The sequence below is a fragment of the Pteropus vampyrus genome, unplaced genomic scaffold (genome assembly GCF_000151845.1).
Source record: "Pteropus vampyrus isolate Shadow unplaced genomic scaffold, Pvam_2.0 Scaffold149, whole genome shotgun sequence".
Lineage (NCBI taxonomy): Eukaryota > Metazoa > Chordata > Mammalia > Chiroptera > Pteropodidae > Pteropus > Pteropus vampyrus.
Genome location: NW_011888930.1, coordinates 813,779 through 837,004, shown reverse-complemented (window position 1 = coordinate 837,004; position 23,226 = coordinate 813,779). Strand labels below are relative to the sequence as shown.

Genomic DNA, 23,226 nt, shown 5'->3' with positions numbered 1-23,226 from the left:
AAAAAAAAAAAAAAAAATCAGTGTGCTGTCTGTCACTCAATCAGAGTACTAACAATTTTATTGAAGTATGAAAAGTTAAATATTTCATTTTAAGACCTTGCACCATCTTGGAACTAATATTATTAGACACATATTCTTGAATAGGTCATGAACACATATGGCAGTATAATTGATTTTCAAAGGGACTTTTGAAAGGCCATGCATTAACACATAAAATTCATATGTTTTATGGGAAGGAGCAGCACTCAAAGAATCCACTACTTACATTTTCGTACAAAGAGTTTCTGAAATGTTTCTCCTATACTATATTCATCGATTTCATTGCATTTATTTGCTTCAGTCCTTATACTAATGAATTGAGTTTCCACTTTATTGCTGGGGATCAAATAATAAAATTTACATTTTTGGTATCACTTTTTTTTTAAATCAAACTCCCTATAACATTTTACGAAAGGTTCATACTGTTAAAGTCTGTAAAGAATCTTGCATTCCATTGCCCTGTACGTTTCTGAATTAAATATATTATTTAGAGAAGTAATATACAAAGGTTTGTAAGGGAATTCAGAGAAATAGATATTTTTATACAAATCAATGGGTCAAGTTATCTTGAGGCCAAAGAGGCATTAGCAATGCATAAGTGGAAATGCTCAGTCCTGCATTCTTGGAGCATCATGGAATTTTCCTGAACCCCTTTATGGCTAAATGCATGGTTTGTATATTTATAAAATGAGCAGTAACTTAGAAAAATGGGAAAAAATAATTTCCAGGCACAGTCTAACTGATTTACTCTATTCCTGAAATAGTAATTTATAAGCCAGTATTATCTGGTTAGATTAGGTAGCAAAAAAATAAGGTGGCAAGTAAGAGATCATTTTCATCATTAATTTATTCAGCTTTTTACTCAGCCTCTATTCATGGACCACACACTGTGATCAAGGCAATGTGGAGCACGGTGGCTGACAGAATACATGGACTGCTCCCTGCAAGTGCTCAGCCTGTACTCACAAAAGAAGGGTGGCAGTATTCTCTCCTGTCCCATGATACTCGACTCTTAGGCAAGCCTTAGATCCCACTGCAACGATATACTGAGATGCCAGTGGATACTTGCATACAAAATGTTCATGACATGCATAGAAGTATGTCCTTGAAGACTTACCTCATCTTTAAAAGACCTCTGTCATAGTGGCAGGTGAAACTGAGATAATATGGCATAACAGTACATTTTAAAAGGTTGTCAAGATGACAAATTGTGTTGTGTCTTCTACTATAATTTGGTCATTCTTAAGCTATGTTACTTGGGGTAATTGTTTATTCTCTCTGAGCCTCAGTTCATTTTTCTTTAAAATGGGATAATAGCTCCTACTTCCTGGGACTATTCTGGGGATCGTATGGTTATACAGACATCACTCGTTACAGGAGTTTAGGGGAGTAGAAAATCATTATGCCAACAGTAGTTGGGGAAGCCTTAGGAAAAGAGATGGGATTTGAGTTGACTCATGAAGAATGTATGAGGCTAATATTGTGGAGAGCAGTCTTGCCCTGGTAAAAGAACCCAAGTCGGCTAGTCTAACTTCAGCCATGATGGCAAAGTCGAGAACTGGATTCTGATACAGCCTGTGCTACTGTGTGTGTGAAATCCATCTAAATTTTCTGGGCCTCACTTTCTTCACCTTTAAAATTAAAAGGCTGGTACTTTGGTTCCTTTCAACTGGTTCAAAGACAAATTGACAGATGGAGGAAAGTGAGAATGCCAATAAATGCTACTATCATGAGACAACTCCAGGTGACTTTTTAGAGCTTGCAAATGAAATGAAATGGTTTTCTGTGAGCCTAAACTTACTCATCGTTCGTTATGTGTGAAATGGTGCTACATAAAGCTAAGAATCTAGTTAAATATCTTATGAACTTGCTAATCTCTAACCAGGTCCTATGAAATGGCATATTAAAGACATCTTTGGAAGGAAATGTCGTGATCCAAATAAAGAAATGCTTGTTAACACAGAGCAGGAAGGCCTTTACTTTCAAGCATGAGTTTCCTATAATGATTGTGGGGGCAGCTGTGGATGTCTTCCAAAAATGAATGATCCATTTATATTGTAATAAGCCAACAACCTGAGGCATACTCTCTGTATGAGTCTTCAGAATTAAAAATGCTTTCTGTAACAGCTCTCATATTTGGTAGGTTAGAATAACTAAGGACATTGCACATTGAAACTGGTCTCCTTTATTAAAAGTCTAGTTAGGGTTTTTGATCAATATGTTACTAAAATTTCACGAGTCTCCTAAAAAATTAAGCAAGGAGTTTTTGTTGTTGTTAAAATAGTATGAACAACTGAATTAGTAAACTGAAAAGCATAATCTGTTGAAATGTCTAGAATACTATTGTTATGTTACTATTAATAATTATAAATTTTAGAGCCCTGGGTTCACCTATATCTAAACTAAAATTAGCTTGAATTCTGACATAGCTATGGATAATAGGTATAATTTAGCCTAGTTGTTATATAAAGTAACTGTTATTGTTATGCAGAGTAAACAGTGTGTGTGTGTGTGTGTGTGTGTGTGTGTGTGTGTGTGTGTGTGAGTTTCCACTGCTAAGTATTACTTCCAATAGGTAAGATTCCCCAAATTTTCAGAACTGCATTGAGCATCATGATGTCGTCCCCTTCAAACAACGCCATGGTTCATAAATGTTCCCACTTGAGCCAGTGAAAAATGTTGGTGATTTTTGCCACTGAAGAATATGTCTTGGGTCTTCATTTGTATCTAGACAGCAGGCATTTAGGAAACAGTGTTAAAGGCATGGATTATCTCCTACTATTATTATTAAGCATTTGCCAGTGTCATAGGTTACCATGGGTCTTGTTCATGACTGTACCGTGCAAGCGTTAGGAAACTCTTGTACTCTCCAAGGTGCCTTCCATCAGACCATCCCTGATTGTGGGCATTCCAGCTCTAGCGTTTCACTTGGGTATGGTGACAAAAACCCTGGGAAAGGCTACTAGGATTCTACTGCTCAGTGAATACTTGAATAAAGGGGGAGTGGACAGGGTGAGAGATTCCAGGCAGACAAGCAGTTCTATGAAGTTATGTTTTGCAGAAGAAATGGCACAGCCTCAGAGCACCAGAAGCCCAGAGGAGGAGGAGAAACAGAAGAAAGAACAGAATAACAAGGAAAGAGCTCACCACATAGGTTAGCTGAGGTGATTGCTGCTCATGCGCCCTATACCTCTCCCAGACTGGTAGCAGGTCACTGCAGCCTCTGTGTGTGTGTGTGTGTGTGTGTGTGTGTGTGTGTGTGTTCAAGAATATGTGGAATTTGGCTAAGTCACAAAAGGACATCAACAGATTCACTAACCATTACCGTGAAAGTTGTCACTTCAAAGTATTTATCAATGTATTTTGAAATATAGTCATAAACCATATTTCAAATATATTGACTATGGCTTCTGGCTTAGAGTATGGTGAAAAAAAAATTTTACCATGTGTTTAGATTTTTATTTTTAATTACACAAGTGACTACTTAAACATTCCCATTAATATAGAAAATTAAAGTCTTTATTTAGTATGTTGAAATTAATAATTGTTTTTATAATTTTATAAACAAACTTAAAGAGTATTTAATAATATATTTTAAAGCAAAGCATATGCATTTTGCTCACTAGAGTGATGTCTTCAACTTATGAGTCCAGTCTAATATGCAATGAGGGGCTGCTATAAATTTGGAGATAAAATGCCTTTAGACGTCACTCTAACAAGACTTGCATGCTATTAGTATTCTCTCAGGGATCAATTTTAAAAGTTGTAACATAATAAAAATGGTTGGACTATATTTCCCCACAGCTTTCATTTTATTATGTTGCGTGAAATATGCCTTTATTGGCTATAGCATTACTGGAAGTAAAATATACTGGGTACTGAAAAATTCTGTCACTTTGTATTAGCTGTAAATTATCGACTAGTATAAACCCTAATTTCATTTGTCACATTCTGTTGCATTGCTGCTCTTCCCTGTTCCCATTCTGTCATTCTGGCAGGCCCGCGCTGCCCCAGGTATCACGGCATCGCCATCTGCACCCGACATCTGTCTCTCTATTGATCACACGGGTTTAGCACTTGATCAAACAGAGCACAACAGAATACATCTCTTTTTGCAATACTGCCAATGCCAACTGCTGCATGAAATCTACTACAAAAGCCTCTTTTACCTAGTTGAAAAACTGCATTTGTGTGGCTTGGCTTTGCTATGAAACTCAGCACTTTTTCCCTTCCAGTCTTCCATTACACAGGAATTATATTAAAATAAATCTAGTTTTCATTTACATGAGAATTAATCAGACTAAATGTGACCAATGGCACTGATGATAATGAGAGTCATAGAAGACGATGTATGCTTTTCAGGCCTACCCATAGGAAAGCCATCGTTCCTACTTTGTTAGTCTGTTTAGGGGCATTTGTCAGGATGCAGGAAACCTTTCCTTGGCCAGCAGAGGTTTACATTCTTTCTCCAGCTGCTTTGCTGTTGTGTAACAGGAACTTTGAAGCCGTCCAAGCCAGGAGACAAGTGTGCCATGTCGGTGTACAGCGTTCAAGTGTTTTAGAGCCGCCCATGTTCTGCTTCGTGTAGGCAGCCCCTGAGAAGTCTACGAAGCAATCCCCGACTTTTGCTTAGCTTCAGGGACAAACAGCATATTTTCAAAAGGGCTACAGGTTTTTTACCTATGTGACTCTTACTCACCTTAAGGTACGGCCACATGCACAGCCATGAAAACCAATGCCAAGATGTTGCAATAAACAGCCAGCGCAACAGAGAGATAAGGCCACAGGGAGATATTCAAGGAGAGTAAAAGCCAGAACAGCAGCATTTTTAGTTCCCGGAAACACAATAGTAGGATTAAGGTATGCAGTTATTTTTGTTCTCATATTTTCACATTTTCCACAGTGAGACAAATTGTTTCCAGGGAGAATATCTTATACTCGCCATGTAAACAAATAAATAAGAATGCCCTTAAAACTTTAAGACAGATAGCCATATCATGTTTAAAACCTATTCAATATCTCACTAGCTGGAGATTGCATATTTTATTTATAACCTTACAAATTACTTTGGGGGAAGGGGGTAGAGAAAAAGCCTTCGACATTAAAAATGGTTGAATTTTTAAAACTTATTTTTTTTATTTTAACTGATTCGTGGAGGTTATAAAATTAGCAACCCTTGTTTTTAAAGGCAGTATTAGTTACATCAATAAGACAAGTGGATTCTAGCATGTATTATTCATAAGATGTTTTGTAGCCAAATACATTAGAGTATATAGTTGTACGAACAAATTAATATTTTAGAGCTAATTGAAATTGTTCTTCCTATAAAGATTAAGCCTCTTTTACCCAACACGTTTCCTTCATTAAAATAACACTTTTAATGCCTTGTCTAAATGATGTCTGACATTAATACAAAGCTATATTAAAGCACTCAAATGACCAGTTCTTTTGTAATGTATTCTATATGATCAGACATTGGGTCAGAGTTGGGCCGTGTGTATGAAGTAGTATCAAGTGGAAGCTAATTAAAATATATTCTCTATAGAACTTTACAGAAAAAAGAGACCAATAATCATCAGAAGGTATTCTGAAAATGGCATTTCTGAAAGGCTTGCAGCATCCTTTAATTTCCTTGCATTAGGGTAATTTTTGACATAAAGGTTTTATTGTAGACTCAAAACTTCAGTTGGAAAATAATTTTTTACTGTCAATAAAATCATTATGAAGTCTCAAGATTTTTATTCTTATATATATATTTTTTCCTAGAAAATCAAGTTTCATTTTCAAGACAACAAAGGTTTCAGTATTTTGCCACATTTTCATTCAACTAAATATCTTCCTGAAAATAGTTAGCCTTTCCAGTTTCTTCTGAGACTGCTGCTCCAATTATTAAAACAACAATAACACACACCCAGGCATATTCACGTGTGCATGCTTGCGCGTGTGGACACACACACACACACACACACACACTGAATTTCTCCTGACCATCACAAAGTGCAGGAAAGCAGACACACTGAAGGTCTGTATCAATGGCAGTCTTGTTCACTCATTACAAAAATCCTCCTAACAATAGTTACTCAGATTTCCTAAGGCTAGGGCCAATTTTGCAACAGTTATATTTGGGTTTATAATTCATGTCTTCATTTGGCTCTCTGTTATCCCTCAGACACATCTGTGTTAAAAAGGGGCGGGGAAGGGGGATATCGCAGCCTTTATCTCCATGGATAGAAAAAGTAAGTCATTGCCACTCTTCTCTTACAATTCAGATTTCTTACATTCTTTTTGAAAAATTAGATTCAGTTGAGAAGGGCAGGTCACATAACAAGAAATTTAGGTACAGTACTCATTTCTAGAGATCAGGAGTCCTAGACAAAGACTTTACCCCTGATGTCTTTTATTCGGAGAATTTTCATTGATGTCACTTCATTTCACACCTTTTGTCTCCACATGGTGTAACAGAACGTGGAAGCTTGAACTTAGTACTTCCTGCTGTCTAGAGTAAAGCATAGATTTATGAATGGGTAATTCTACTTCTGATGCTACATATTTTCAAGACAGCAGACCTAAGAAATTCTTTATAAAGCCAGTTGAATATTTGCTCATAAATTAAATAATTCAATTATCATTTAATTTAAGCCTTTTGTTGATAGAAATAAAGCAACCACACATTTCATTGTTCACAAATGTAATTTTACCTGACTCCCATTCTAGCTTTTGGACTCAAAGGAAATTAAGTTGATGCTAAAGTAACAACCCCCATCTACCTCACTGGACAAAAAGTAAATTTCATTTTGCCTATTCCTACAGCACTGATGGGAAACTCAATTTTACTATGAAAACTACATTTATTATTATAATTAGTAACAGAGAAAAATAGTAAGCAGTGACTACTTGCATGTAATATTTAGTAAGCATGAATTAAAAATCTAAACAGAAGTACAGTATTCTTAAAATATATAACAGCATGGTAGAAATGCTAACAATGTTACAAGACCCATACTGAGCATAAACATTTGCTGAAGCATCTGTATAAAACTTAATCCTCACTTAAAGAATGACACACTTAACTAGTAGCAATTATTTGGTATGAATAGTATTAAAGTATTTTAATACTATCATTAAATATGGAAATGGAAGTACTGTTTTTATATCCGTATTTAATTTTTGTCACCATTTTGTGGTGGGAAAGATGCACTGGTATATTATTATATCATATAGCAATAAATATATAGTTAACAAGAAAAATTTATTATTTTTACCAGAGTGTCTTCAAACTTAAAGGCAGATTCATTAGATTGTCAAGTATACTTTAGTTAAATGTACTTTGAAATTACTGATTATTTAATGGATTTAGGCTCAATCATTTGCATTTTAAAACTTCAAGCTTCTTTTTCTTAAGTTTGTTTTTCTCTGGTAATAGTTGTTTCCAGCATAATTCAGACTTCCAGTAGTAATCCCAATTCCAAAAGGAATTAAGAGACATTTATGGTAAAAATGAAGATTTTTCCGAGAATGGGTTCAATGATCACATTTGGGGTGGAGAGACCAGGCTCGCATGAACTCCTGGAGCGTTCGAAGGGGCCGTGCGTGAGCGGGCGCCCTGTACAAAGTTTATGGCGTGGTTCCTACTGTCTGTAACCTCCAAGTGTTAAAAGCCGGACTTTCATGCCACGAAACCCATCATTAGAATTTAAACCACTGATCTCTAGAACCTAGGATTTAAATTCCTAGCATATCATTATGTAACACAAAAAGTCACTTGTCATGGTGGAGACTGCAGTTAATTCCAGGCATCTCACAGCCTTTTGTTTGGTTTGCTAATGAGGAGCGCTGAGGGAGGAGTACGCTCCTCTTGCGGTGACCCTCGCCTCTTAGGTTGGTCCTGCTCAGGTGTGTCGGAGATGGTTCCAACACACTCAGACATCAGATGGCTTCTGAAAGCCCTACGTGCTTGCATTATGCACTTAGAAAAGACTTCTGAGCTTTGCGCCCCCGCCACCCCACGCCCCAGCCCCCTCAACCTCCCAATTATAGCATGAGAAAATTCTATGCCAGTGTTTTGAAAAACCTGGATAAACTTTTAGGGTGTCCTGATGAAATTCTAAAACTATTTACACTTTACAGTTTAGATTTCTCTATGTATTTAGGGAAAAGAAAAAAGAAAAAAAAGGTTGCCTGCCTTTAACGTCTATAAAGAGGCAGAAAATTATTTAGACAATCATATAGAGGGTTTATGACTGCCACCATACCGATGGAGAGGCAAGAGCTGGAAGCTCATATGATGTTGCATGTTTCTGAAATCACTCTTAAAAGTTATTTTTCAAAGTGGTTAATTATTAAAATAGAACGAGAGTTATTTACTTATTCTATATAGTTATGTTAAATCATAAACTAAGCACTATTTAAAATGTTCTACGTTGAGAAGGAAGGAGAAAATATGTACACAGGTTTTAAAATATGCGTGTAGTCACCACAAACAACCAACTGTTTCCTGTTTGTGACAATGGAGTAAATAATCCATTGATCTGGCAGCAGGGCACCTGCTTCGCAACCGACTCCATATCAGTAGTCCCTGAACCCTCATTATTTTTCCTCAATTAAAGTTCATAGTCTCGGAAAGTCTGTGCTGAGCAGATGTACAACTGTTCTTGACGACGGAACACAGAAGAATCACAAATTTAGAAAACTACTGCCATTTCATAAACCCCAGGATCACATCATTTGTTGTGGGTAAGAAACATTACAAACAATATGTCTCTTTTATAGGCTGCTAAGCCGGCACATTACAGAAAAGAATATTAAAGTTCAAAAACTGTCACATGAGCAGTATGTTATGAATACAGTAATGCAGTTTTTTATGGTTCAAATAATGGTTACAGAAATGAAAAAAAATAAAATCTTCAATGAGTTATAATGTAAAAATTGCGACTCAGAATTAGACAAAATTGGAAATATGAGCAAACCCAAGCACAAAGTAATGATCTGTAGCGAACTACAAAATGTAACAACGAATGAATTTCAGAAATATGAATTCAACTAATGCTAGTTTTATTTTCATCTTCTGCATCATCCTGAAATCTATGAGCACTGATCAGCAAGGCAAACCATTTAAATAAAAAAAAAATGCAGCAAGAATCTAGTTTTGAATATAACTTGAAGACACTGAGCTGCAAGAACTTTTTTTTTTAAATCTACCTAAAGTCAAACACCACAGCATCATCCATTTAAAAAGCTATATAAATATAGCCTCCATCACTCATAAACCTCTTTTTGTGCTTAAGAAAATGAGGAAGAGAAGTAAGCAGTCAGGGAGATGTTCATTTCCATTTTATTTTTAGAATGTTATCTCCATAAGACATTGAAATACATATTTTTCAGTAAATAAGATGAATTTCCTATAAACCATTTTCCAGTCCTTCTCTTTCTCAGCACAATTCTGACTCCACAGTATGTGCTCTACAGACTGTAGCAGATTGCAAGTCTTGAGGTCAGAGTATATGCTTGAAGCATCAATGGCTACACCTGTCATTTTCATTTTCCCGGGAAGAATGTGTTATTGTTTAATGCTGTAACATGCATTCATTACAATCTGACTTCCAATTTTGCCACTGCCATGAGATGACTCAAACTACCCATTAACAGAAATATTTTAATAATATGTTAACTTCTAGTCTCGGTTACAATTATTTTTATTTAATTATTTGAGACATAATTTCTTCCTGGCTATGCAGACTCTTGCAGTCTATTTTGGTTTTCTTGTGTAATAACACAATTCGGAAAGGTGGAAATAAATCAAATTTGTACTTTCGAGCACTAGTAAAAAGGTAGAGTCTGTATGGTATGATTATAGTAGGGAAACATTTTCCTTCTTCGCTTTTCCCTATTTGCCCCCGACTGACATAGAGAATACTTTGAAGAAATTACCAAATCTGACTGGAAAATCTACCTTGCATTCACTTAAAAGTCTGCAGACTTAACCAATAATTCAGTTATTACATAGCCTGATGAGAATACACTCTCCCTCAGACAAAGGCTAGAGTTAAAATATCATGGGTGGTTGAAGCTCTCCTTAAGAGCTTTATTCCAAGGTAAGCTTGTATTTATAAAAATCCTTTTTGTATGTTTCTCCTTAAAATGGATTTCTTACATTTACATTTATTTTTTTCCTTATATTTAATTTAAAATGTCACTGTTGCTTCTAAGATAGATTTCACCAGTTTCCCTCTTGGCAAAATTGGTTGTGCTCTGCCAGTGTTGTTCTGAAACAGACTCTGAGCACTACTCTTGCTTATTTCAGCTGTAAGAGAACAAAAGGTGGTAACCAAAGATCCATTGTCAACATAGACACATATGGTGAATGGAGTAAAATTCCTAATCTCTCAAGCACCGCAATAAAATCGTGACGGAAGTGACTTCCTAACACTTATATGCATTGATTTTATAATTTCCTCTAAGATGTTGCTATACTAATCTAATTTCATTTTCCTTGAATTATATTGATTTAAAGATCACAATTTTATGTACTTTTTAAATAAAATTTAAAAACAGACTTTTAGTATACAGTAGCTTGTAAGGTACTTTTTTTCAAATAATTAAATAAGGCAATTTCATTTCAGATAAAATACACGTACAGTGAACTAAAACCATACTCTCTGCAGTCTGTACAGAGACAAGTACAGATGCTACCGAGACAGATCTCTGCTCTCTTTGATGGTAGGTAAATTACACAATCTGAGATGCAGTTTTTACATCCGCAAGATGTGGACCATTCAGACTACAGGTTTTTTTAAATAAAATTTTTAATTAAATGATATATGAAATCTCATCACACAGTAGGCAGTCAATAAATATTAGTTCATTTTTTTCTTTGTTGTGCCCTTGGCAAAGCATTACCAAATACAAATTTCTCGTTGTTTTCTGTCATTGACACTCATCGATGTGGCCAAGGAGAAATCTTGCATACCCTTAGCTCCATATTTTTCTCCTTAAAATATTTATTATGCTCAAATTCTTAATTCTTCTGAAACTGGAATCGTTTCCAGCCTGATAAAATATTAAAGATAATAGAATAGCATTTTCCTGGATAGCTAAATTCCTCTCTGCCTCCCTTTCTTTTGGCACAGCATAGAGGATTGCTTTTTTTTTTTTTTTAATGGGGACATTTGTTAATGAAATCCAGTAAATTTCAGATGTACAATTCAACAATAAGGAATATATATATTGCATCGTGTGTTCACTGCCCATTGTTAGATTTCTTTCTGTCACCGCTCTTAAAGAGTTCGCAGTGCTAGAGAGAAAAACACAACCATGACCAGGATGTACTATAAGTGTTCTGCATGGTGTGCAGGGGGTTCTCAAAGTTTCTTCGGGATTCTTAAAGGAAAACAGTCTAAGGTGGACTGGAGCCTGCAAAGTAAGCGAATTTTTGAGAAACATTCTTCTCATTTTGCCCTTAAATACATGTTTGATAAAAGAAAAGAATTTACTAGACTTAACTAGAATTTACTAGTCTAAAGAATTCTCTTTCTGTTCTCATGGCACACCAGGGAGGTTTGTTTGTTTGTTTGTTTAAAATATCATGTTCCTAGAATGCTCTAGAGACTAATAATTGTACCTCCTATACATTACACAGATATATGCAGACTACTTGGTGAGTTTTTAAAAATATTTCTACATTTAAAAATTTTTAGTAAACAAAGGCATTTTAAATGTGTTCTTTCAAAATCTCAAAATATGTTCCTCCATTTTGCACTTCGGTTTTCCTTTCTGTAATTTTATTTTGTTCCTTCTTCATATCACCATTGAAACTAATGTATGAAAAGGGGACCAAAGGAAAATGAGTTGATAGAGAATGTTACTGACGCCTCAGCAATGTCTCCAGCTGTCTGAATAAAGCCACTAAGTCCAGTTAGTATCGGCACTTTAACTTACGTCTATACTGTGACTCTTATTTTTCCAAGTGAATTAAATGGCAAGAAAATATAAGGTTCACTCTTTTAAACATTGTTTCTTCAGATGGTGAAATTTTTGGTACCTTTGAGAACTGAGTTAATTATTCCTAAAGGCAAAATCGGCAGCCATGTCAATGCATCATCATATTATATCAACTTGAGTGCAAAGTGATCATATGACAATGTAGAGAAATTGGTACTATTAGCTTAGTACTTCAAACCATCAAGAACTTTAAAATTGCATTAAAGATAAAAAACCTAAATCATTTTTTGAGATTTTAATTGAAAAACTCTATCAATTAGTGTGAACTAAACAGCCCACTGCCAGGAAAAAAAAGCAACCAATTATTTTCCTTTAAAAAAAAGAATTTCCTCAGTTTTATGCTAGCTTAAAAAAATGTTTTACACTACTTAGGGCTCCTAGTTTTAGATACAGAGAATGCAAACATATAAGTGATTCTGTTATGCTTAAAAAAACAAGATTGCACACTGAAGGATACATTGGCATTGTAAACCTTAGCCTAATATTTAATTAACAGATCCAATACGTATTCTCTTTTTGATTTTAAAATTATTTTGTTTGGTCTAGAGCCTTCCTTTACAATGACCAAGATTTTTTCTAACTGATCACTGCCTATTTATATGATGATAAAAAGAATTACTAGAAAAAAATTTAGATTAAACTGACTAAGCATAATATATACTGTCTTAATAATGAAAGCCTCTGCCCCTTCAGACTTTTATCACTGATGTCTTATGGCCTCTACCTTCACAATCTCAATAGATTCAGATTAAATAATAGGAGATCATTTAGGGAGAGTTTTATTTAAGATTAATGAGAGCAACATTTAAGCACAAAGATAATGTGTTATTAATTATGGTAAACAATGAAAAAAAATAAAAACCACCGTTCCTCTATAAAGAGATATAAATGCCTATGTACCAAACTCTCCATACATTGAAGTAAACTAAGCAAGTTGATTGGCACTCAAAGTTGACAACTGCTAAAGGAGTTTAATCTCAAAAAATTAAGACATATCACATACGTATGCGTACATGAATTGGTTCCACTTTGAAAATTCCATTTGCTACTATGCAATACTAACGCATCTTGTGAGAGGTTTAAGAATTTCTTCAGAATCACTTCCTTTTCACCAGTGTTACCACACTAGTATATTTAACAGAGACATTTACATGCTTTGCATTTTAAGTGCCTTGGAAATCCAAGCACAGAGCCTGCATATTTCTGCTGCACCATCAGATGTAATGAGTTATGGTACTATCGGCATGTTGATAAGCTATAGCCCAAAGAAGAACAAGAAGGAAGTATAAAAAATATGGCCAGAGGATGGGATAAAATTATCAGCTAGTGTGTTTTCCTGTTTGGTTTTAATCTACATTTAATTAAATTCTTATCTTCTGTGTACTTATGGTCGCATTTGAATGGCGAGGCTGCATTCATTATGAATGGTAAAACTTAACTCAGAGAACATTACATGTGGCTTCTTTAAAAGAGGGAAGAAGAAAAATGCTTTCTTTATTCTTTACACTCAGGTCTTATAAAAGGGGACCAAACTCTCTCTTAGGTCAAGTGCAGTAGCACTTAACCTTTGGGTTAACTGATTTGGAAAGTTGGACTGAAATCACTTTTTATGCTATTTTTTTTTTATTTTTACAATTTGGAAATATTATTATCAAACTCTGAGCCTAAACAGAGCTGGCAAGAGAATCAGTGAAGTGCATTAAGGAAATGCCTTCTTCATTCTTAAAAAAGAGATGATAACAGGAAGTTTTTATTAGTACTGAAAAATGTGTGCATTAGTCTGCATCCTTAATTATTAAAACCATTACATTTCCTTGTCTTTATATGCTGAAATAAGAAAATAATGCCTTAATTGCTATTTAAAGTTTTTTTTTTCCTCTGTCACAGTACCTTTGAGTTCATTCAAGCATCCATATATTTCAGAGAAAAATAACAAAATGTTTTGAACATAGTATTATTTTACACAATTATTAGTTTTATAACATTTTTAGTTCTAGTCCAGGAATGGTAAGGCAAATTGAAAATTTCTTTAAGGTGATATTTTATACCTGCAATAACAAGCATGGTTCTCTTGGATCAACCTACAGACTGTGTCAGCTTAACCAAGGGTAACAGGCAGTGTTTCTTATTTAGGTTTGAATGTTCATTGCTAAAGAACTGAGGTTTGGGATCAGATTTGCTATCCCAATGGATCAAAATTCACCAAAAAGAAGAACGACAAAAAAGCCTTCACTCTTTATAGTTATACGAGATACACACACACACACACACACACACACACACACACACACACACGAATATGTATTCTCTTAATGTGTATATATGTACTATACTTATATATGTATATAAACACATATACCAAGAGAACATATTCTGCCACATATTTTCAGAGCATTTCTTAAAAACAATAACTTATGACTAGTAGCTGTATGCTAATAAAATAAAACAAGAACATTTAAAATGAGCAATTGTTGTTACCTTGACATTTTATACAATGGGGAATGCTAACCAGAAAGTGTTTAATGTTCCAATTGAAAGTTCAAACTTAAACAGTTAAAATTAAGTAATGGCAGTTACCAATGACATATTTTCCCCAAATATCCATAGCATAAATACATTGGGAATGCTATCATTCTACTATGACTCCGCTTTGTTTTGAAAAGAGCTGTAAAATTCCCAACAATTGGGTCAAAAAGTTTTTTTCCGGCACACTAGAGACTCCAAAACTTTGCTGTGTGATGGAATGCAAAGACCTCCTTCTAATAAGACACTGAGTAGTCATTTACCCAGAGACACCCGAGGGGACAAAGGATATTTTTAGTATATGACCCTTACATTTCCAAGGTTTCCTTTTAAAATAATCATTTTTATTTGGTTGGGTATTTATACAGTTCAATAGATGGAACTGTTATTCTCCTGTACATATTGGACATTAAAATCACACCTGGGATGAATAAAAAGCTGTTGATAATTCTACAACACTAAGCCTTTTTTTAAAAAAAAAATCTTAATTCTCAGAAGCTAAGCAAACTAAAATATTCCTAATAGATGACAAATCCTGGATAATAAACATACCCTCCCTTGAAAGCTCAGCTCTCTGAAGTTATAGCTTAATAACCACATTTTACTATAATATATAAAGATAAGTTAAAGATCACATTGGTTATTTGTTTTGCTTTAGTTAATCTTTTTTTTTTCAAAATACCTTCACATATGTATTTTCTTATTAAGTACAGTTAAAACATTTGTGTTTGTTGTTTATTTCAGTTAACACATGCATGAGATGGTGTCCATGCACATAGACTAACAAGACGTTCTGTGTGATGCCTTCATCTGAAGAATCTGAAATGGTTAAGTCAGAAAACATTTATTAAACAACAGGATATTGACCTAATTTACTATTATGCAGTCACTCCGTGAGGTACTGGATTCCTCATTTACAGTCTCTATAAATGAGCATAGTACAGAAAGCCAATACTATAATACAGTTGGTAAGGGTTATATGGTATAAGGACATAAAACACTAAGGTAGCTGAGATGGAGATGTGACATTTAGCTGATTATGAAAAGAAAAGCTAGAGCTTGCTTGGATAGAGAGTTCTGTGGATGCTTAAGATGTAACATATATATGACTTTTATTGTTCTCAACATCGCTGAGATAATTGGGATTGACCATGCCAAGAACTGCCAAAGAGGCGGAGCAAACGATTCCTACATGAAGTTGTGAGATGACCAGGATATAATTGTCTGTATATAATGATAGTGCTCAGGCTGCCTCCAGGTCATTTCTCTTATTCCTGCTACACTGGCCTTCTTTAAAATGTTCAAATGTACAAGTCACTCACTGCCACAGGCCATTTACACATGCTGTTCTCTCTGGTTAGACTATGTCCCCTTACACCTACTCAATTATATTCATTCTTCAAATTCAGCTCAGGCAACTATTGCTTCTTCAAGAAAGCTTTCCTTGACCTTCCCCAACACACACACACACACACACACACACACACACACACACACACACGCAGAAACTCACACACAGTCTGGATGTATTTACCTTTATATGCCATTAAAGGCCTGTTCTTTCCTCTGATGGACTCGGTTTGTGATTGTATATCTGTTAGTAGCTGTGTTTATGACTAGAAAGTAACCTCTATGAGAACAGGGACTTAACCTATTTCGATGTACATCACATCCTTAGTGTTGAGGGGAAGTGCAACGCCAATGTGTTAAATGCATATATGACTATAGTTAAGAGACATCCTGGCCATTTGAGGGCATAGGTGGGACCAGAGTTCCTAGTGCTGGAAATAGGGTGAACAGGGGGAAGGAGTGTTGCTTGCTTAAAATTAGTAGAAGTACTCAAGCATACTTTGCATCCCATGGCTTAACTCTTAAGAGTAGATACTTCCACAGGGAGCATAAAAAGAACAGTGAAATGCCAGGAAAAAGAGAAAGTTCATGTTCCTCCATGTGCCCAATCCTAGCTCTGTAGGTGAGTCAGAAAAAAAAAAAAAGTGAGGTAGCTATCAGAATATTATTTTCATAGTTTGTCTATTTGTATGTCTATCGCATGCATATTTATGATGGCTTTTAAGGTTTGGGGTTCACTTAATTTGACTTAAAAGTGATGTTCTATGTTGAAGGGTAAAAAAATCCATATGCTCTTTCAGTAATAATTCAAATACTCCTGTTATTTTTCACAGTTTCTCTTTGGGGGGAAAAAAGCACTTTGAACTAAAGAGAGAACGATAAAAAAAAAATGTATTGTCCATATGAAGCTTGGGCTGATGGAAAAAAAAATATGTTCTTATGGATTGTGCGCATTAAAAATAAATGGTTGAAAGAGGGCGGTATAATGTTCATTCTTATTTTATGGTAGTTGCAAGACTAACTTAAAGCAAGAGCATTTGTTGTGAGCCTCTGCTCCAATGAGCTGGTATATAAAGGACCAGAATGGAAGAGTCACATAGGGCCTGTTTCGTTAAGAATTAGTTCACTATTTGGGTAAAAGGAGTCAAGAGGAAGCCAGAGATCTGAGTGTCTCAGATAAGACTATTCTTCCTTCCTTCCATATCGCCCTTAGGGGACTGAAGGGACCGGGACCCTGCATGTTCTTGGCCAGCCCCACACTCTTCCTCACTGACACCACGGAGCCTCATCACCATTCTCCGAGTTCTCATACAGTCATAACTAATCCTGTATGGTGATGGACGTTAACTTAGACTTATTGCGGTGGTCATTTTGCAATATGTACAAATATCAAATCATTATGTTGTACACATGAAATTAAGATAATGTTATATGTCAATTATCTCTCAATTCAAAAACAAAGATAAAAAAGGACTAATCTTATTGTCACTTTTATCTGTTTTTATCAGTTATTCCTAGAAGCGCAGGGCTCACATGGCCCTCACCCCCATAAAATAATCTCCATACAGCCTGACTGACATCTCTCTCATCTTCTACCAATTCTCAAAAATCCTTCCACTGGTACTCCAGTGACATTTCCAACAAATCCACTCTGCCTCTTTGCTCCTTCACTCTTGGGTGGCAGCTGATTTTACTCCCATGAACTGCATATCACTTGATCTGAATGTGGTACCCATCACAGCACATTATTCTTCTCTACATGAAAAACATGTCTTGAATTTCATATTATCATACTACCACTGCTTGCCATGGTCATTTAGAGATTTCCACATCACTAGTCATCATTTCTTGAAAACTTAGCTCCTGGATCTTCTCATTTTCTCCTGATTTAATTCTTGGTGACTGCAATATCCGTAATATCCAGGTAGATGATCATAGGAACTCTTAATTCCCTGACCTCCCCTCATCCAATGATCTTGCTCTCTACCTTATCTCCAACTACTCATTCTCTAGGCCTTTTCATTGCCAATAATTTTGACCTTCTCCTGTATATTTTCACATTTGCACATCCCATTCTCAAACCATCGCTTTTATTCTAATTCACTCTTTATAGAACTTTCATTCCAACGCTTCACTAGGACCTAAAATTCGATATCGCCACCTTTTCCCCATTGTCTTTCATTCTTTCATGTCCTTATTCTCCTGCTTACCCAGCTTAACCACTGTGTCCTTCATCGTGAGCTCTTCCTCGCAAATATCCTCTACTCCCTCACTCTTTCTTGCTTCACTGGATTAGTCTGGCAAAACACCAACTATGTACAATCCAACTTTCCACCCACTCTGCATGCACACCTAGCAGTAGACTAGCCGAAGAAAAACACACAACAAATCCTAACTGTCTCATTTAAAATTCATGACCTGTAGCATTGGTTGGTAGTGTTTCAGAGCAATCATATTCCATTTCCCTAGTCCATTCACTTTCTAGCACCCATTTCCTACTCCTTCTCTTTCAACTTGGCTCCCTCTTCACTAAGAAAATTGTACTAATCAGACTTTGTTTCTACCTCCTCGTCAACTCCACCATGTGCGCCAGTGTCCTTCCTTATACTCTGCTCTCACAACTACTATTATGGACATGCAGAACATACTTTATTTAAGGCCACCCTCTAACTTGGGTGCTAGCTGTTTTGCTATTTCCTGAAAACATCGTTTTTTTTTTTTCAGTCTCAACTGCATCATTTCCACCAGCATGAAAATATACCATAACTTCTGCACCACAACAATAACAACAAGAAAAAATACTTCCCCCCACCCCCACCAGCTCTTATTTTTTTGCTCCCATTTAAAGCCAAACTCCCCGAAATAGGCATCTCTGCTTGCTATTTCTCAATCGGACTTGCCCATAGATGCTCACTCCCACTTCCATAGGAAACTGATCTTGTCAATACCACCAAAAATATTGCTAAGTCCAAGAGTCATTTCTTAGATCTTGTCTTACTTGAATATCAGAAGAAGAAATTGAACACAGTTTCCCCTAGAAGCACTTTCTTCCCTTGGCTTCCACTCAGCACAGTCTCCTGGAATTCTACTCACCTCACTGGCTGCTCTTCCTCTACTTCCCCTGCCGGTCCTCTGGCTTCATATGCTACACTCCTCCTCCATTCTGTTCAGCCATTCTGGGCCACCTTGCTGTTCACAGACATGTCAAAGCACTCCTGCCTCTGTCCCTGGAATATTCTTGCCTAAGACAGCTGCATGAACAGCTCCTTCAGATTTTCTCAAACATCCCCTTCTCAGTGAGGTCTTCTCTCACCATCTTATTTTAAATTTCACACCTCTGTGTTTAATTTTTCTCTCTGCTTTATTTTTCTCCATAACACAGTTTAGCATTTAACAAAGTATATATGTTTTGTATTTTTTTTTCTTTTTTCCCCCTTTGGGGATGTAAGGTCCTAAGGGGAGAAATTCCCCCACAGATTTCAGGCGTACGGGAACATCTGGCACACAGTAGCCAGGAAGTAACTATATATTGAATAAACAAACAAAATAGAACAATATTTTAACATTTTACTGTATTTCTTAAGTTCCATAATATAAAGAAATTGTTTTCTGTCTATTTTCAATGACTCTAAAATAATTATATTTATACGTTAGTGTGCTGGACTTGTCTGGTATTTTAATAATATAGAATTGCACAGCCATAATTAAAGCTAATTTTATTATTTTTACAATGTTATTTGGCTTTAGGGTGTATTTCTGTGCTATGAAAATTATTTACCATTATCTTTTTATTGCTTTATTCTCTATATTGCATTAGAAAAAAACACTACTATGTTGGCATTAACCAGTATCTCTCATATTTATGTTGAACAATTCTTTTTGTATCTCTCTTCTCCAGTTATCTATGCTTTAACCTTTGTAAGAGACAGAGAAAAGGGAGATAAAAGTGTGTTTGTGAAATATTTTATTTCCTACACAACAGACCTATATGAGGCAAATGGATTTAAATGCTGTGTAATAGTTGGCATTTCTGAACCCAGCTTTGAGTGTCTGTGAAGCATGTAATGAAATTAAGAATAGCATAAAAATAGGATTTGGGTGGATTTCCTTGTCTTCAGGATCAATTATTTTGACCTAAGTCCATTAGCCAGACTGCCCCAGTATTAAGGAGCATTTTTCAGTAATTTTAAGCCAAATACAATAATTTCTAGGGTTAGGTGAGGATACAGGGAAAAGAAAAGGGGGTCAAATGGAAGAAAACTCTCAGAGAGAAACATAAAAATTCAACCCTCTCTGAAATAGACCTGAAAGTGTGACATCCATTATTTGTACTGGCAGTACTCTCCTTACAACCGTCGACTTTTTATGCACCAACCTCTCGCCTACCATTTCTGAAACATTCCTAGGAAGACTTGAAAGAAGCCATTAAAAGCATATCTGCCTAGGAGCCCTGGAAAAGCTATAGCTGCAAAGTGTTTTTACTGTTTATATAAAAGCAATCAAAGGTATCAACAAGCAGGATAGCCGAAACTATTCTGTCAGGAAAACAAAGCAAAATTTATCCAAACTGAATATTTCTCCGAAATAGGTTACGGGAAACTCTGGTTCTGTAGCCAAGTACACATCCCCCTATGTTTGTGTATTCCACCTTATAAATGTGAATATTCAGTAGCTGGGAACAACCTAAGTAAATTACTGAACATTAGAAATAGCAGAAGAAACTTTAGTGTAATTCAAGTACTCACAAAGATATATACAGTTTGCATCGAACAACTGAGCAAAAAAGATTACGACTGAATTTAATTTATTTGTTATAATTTAACAAACTGAGTTGTTTGATCTGTATTAATTACTATGATAAAAACCAAAAGTTGTTACTTGACCATTCTTTAATGGAACTTGCTAAAATCTAAAGTATTATCTTCTTTTCTCTTTTTAAACTGATGTAGGAGAACAGAATTATTTGAAGCAAGCGCTGAGAACCCAAAGGTTTTCAAGGGTTTTTAGGTAGTCACTCTACTCATTAAGGACTTGGCACTTATATTTTTTACTTCTTTCGTGAGATTTCTTTTTTTTTTTTTGCTGTTTGTTCCCAATATTGCTAGCGTTCCTGCTGCTGACAAACATTTTGTTTTCTAATCCAACGTGAGCTGGGAAGCCAAATAATGAGTCTATATAGATTGTGCCTAAATTAAGAGTATGTGACTTTTTAGTGAAGATATGAAGGACTCTTCTAATAATAAAGTGTTAGACTAAAACGCAAGGTATGTAAGTTTTTAGTTAAATCAAAATCTATATTTGCATCTATTGAAATGTATACCCACTTTTAAATTTAGCTGCTTTTTGTTTGTTTTCTCATCTTTCTAGGGTCTTGGCTGTGCTACGGAACAGAGCAAAATTATATGGAAGATATATGTATACATGAAATATTATTATAATATTTGCTTACAAGATAGCATTCTCTACAACAAAAGATTAATATTTAAAAGTTATGGCAAGGACTTTCTGATCTGAGGAGGCCAAGATGCACATTTCTTCAGTGGTCTCACGTCTGTTCTTATCCCACACCGGCTGCCTCGGCCACGTCAACCAAGTTTGACCCCAAAAAGATCAGTCATATACCTAAGGTGCAGCGGTGGGGAAACTGGTACTACACGTCCCCTGGCACCCAAGGTCGGTCCCTAGAGTCTGTCTCCAAAAGGGGTGATAACTTTGCCAGGGCAACCAGTGACTAGAAGGGTCAGGATTACAATGGAACCAACAATGCAGAACAGACAGGCCCAGACTGAAGTGGTACCTTCTGCCTCTGCCCTGATTATCAACACCCTCAAGGAACCACCCAGAGATGGAAAGAAAAACATTAAGCGCAGTGAAAAAATAGCACTTTTGGTCAGATTGTCAATATTTCCTGACAGACGAAGTACAGATCTTTGGCAAGAAATCTGTCAGAAACCATTAAAGAGATCCTAGCGACTTCTCAGTTTGTAGGCTACAGTGTTGATGTCTGGCACCCACATGACATCACGGATGACGTCAAAAGTGGTATGGTACAATGCCTAGCTAGTTAAGAACTATAAAAGAAAATGTTTTGAAAAGGATCATTTGACAACAACAACAGAAAGTTATATGTAGGTCACATTGTCTCTACGTGAACTGTAAAGGTAATTTGGTAGGAAATCTCAAATTTGCGCTCAAGGCTGTCATGCATACAAACCCCCTTGTCTACCAAGTATGAAGTTGTGAACCTAAACAAGGCCATAGATGGAATTCAACATGTCTATGTACATCTTAAATTATATGCAAATTCATATGTGCATATACACACGTTTTAGCTGAATAAATTAAGGGTTTTGTGTGAAAAAAACTTTGAAATAATGACAAAATGCAGACTATTAATGAATTAATAAAATAATAGTGATTATATCAATTTATTATTCAGTGTGAAGAGTGATTGATATTACATCTGGTGTTAATTAAAAATATTAGAGATATTACTTATAGAACTAATGTCTGTAAGGACTTACATTGTATTAGTAGAAAAAATAGTCTTCGTGTAAGAAACAGAATTCAAATATTTAAGTAGTGAAGAAGTTGTAGAATAAATTACAATATTCTTGTGGAATATTCTTCCATGTGTAGCCAATCATTGGCAAATCCAATAAATAACCCAAGCATCAATAAATTCTCAAGTGTTTATTAATTTCTTACTCTGTTTCTAGGGGGTCTGTGCAGTGGTGATAATATGACTCATGGGTTTGTCTGAAACATTATCAATATGCTCGGCATTTTATTCCACAGTGTGGAAGAAACGAAAGAAATTAATAAATGCCAACTGCTTGTCCTGTGTTCTAACTATTGAAAAAAATCTTTATTTTTATCTGCTTACTTTTCAAAGGATGCCAAACTGGCTGCTTATGAATGTGATATCTATTGTGGCTAGGTTAATACTGTAAATTAAACTATCTTGAAGTGTACCAGAGGCTCAAGGTCAAAGCCACTCATACTGAGATGATTAACGTGGCAAAGGTTTTTAAATCTCTAAGCCGCAGAAGTATACTAAAAGTTTACAGAGGTTTCTTCTATTTATATAAATGTTCCTTCGATGGTCACTACACTTACAGATCTCACTTTAGCCCATAGGTATATTGGCATCTGCATTGTGATTCGATTCCTATTTTAGCTCATTAAAATTTTAACTATCGTGGCATATTAAAATTTTACTAGATTGGAGAAAAATATTAATACCTAAAAATAGGTAGATGTATAAACATTCACACTTAAAATATATTTTAAAAAGTAAATCAAATGACATATCAT

The 23,226-nt window shown here is 35.5% G+C and overlaps 1 protein-coding gene and 1 pseudogene across 3 annotated transcripts in view; one reads left to right on the top strand and one right to left on the bottom strand.

Moving 5' to 3' along the window:
• Positions 1 to 23,226, bottom strand: part of ZFPM2 (zinc finger protein, FOG family member 2) — a 457,642-nt gene that overhangs the window by 42,325 nt on the left and 392,091 nt on the right. The window lies entirely within an intron of this gene.
• On the top strand, positions 3,106 to 21,977 carry LOC105298301 (annotated as a pseudogene).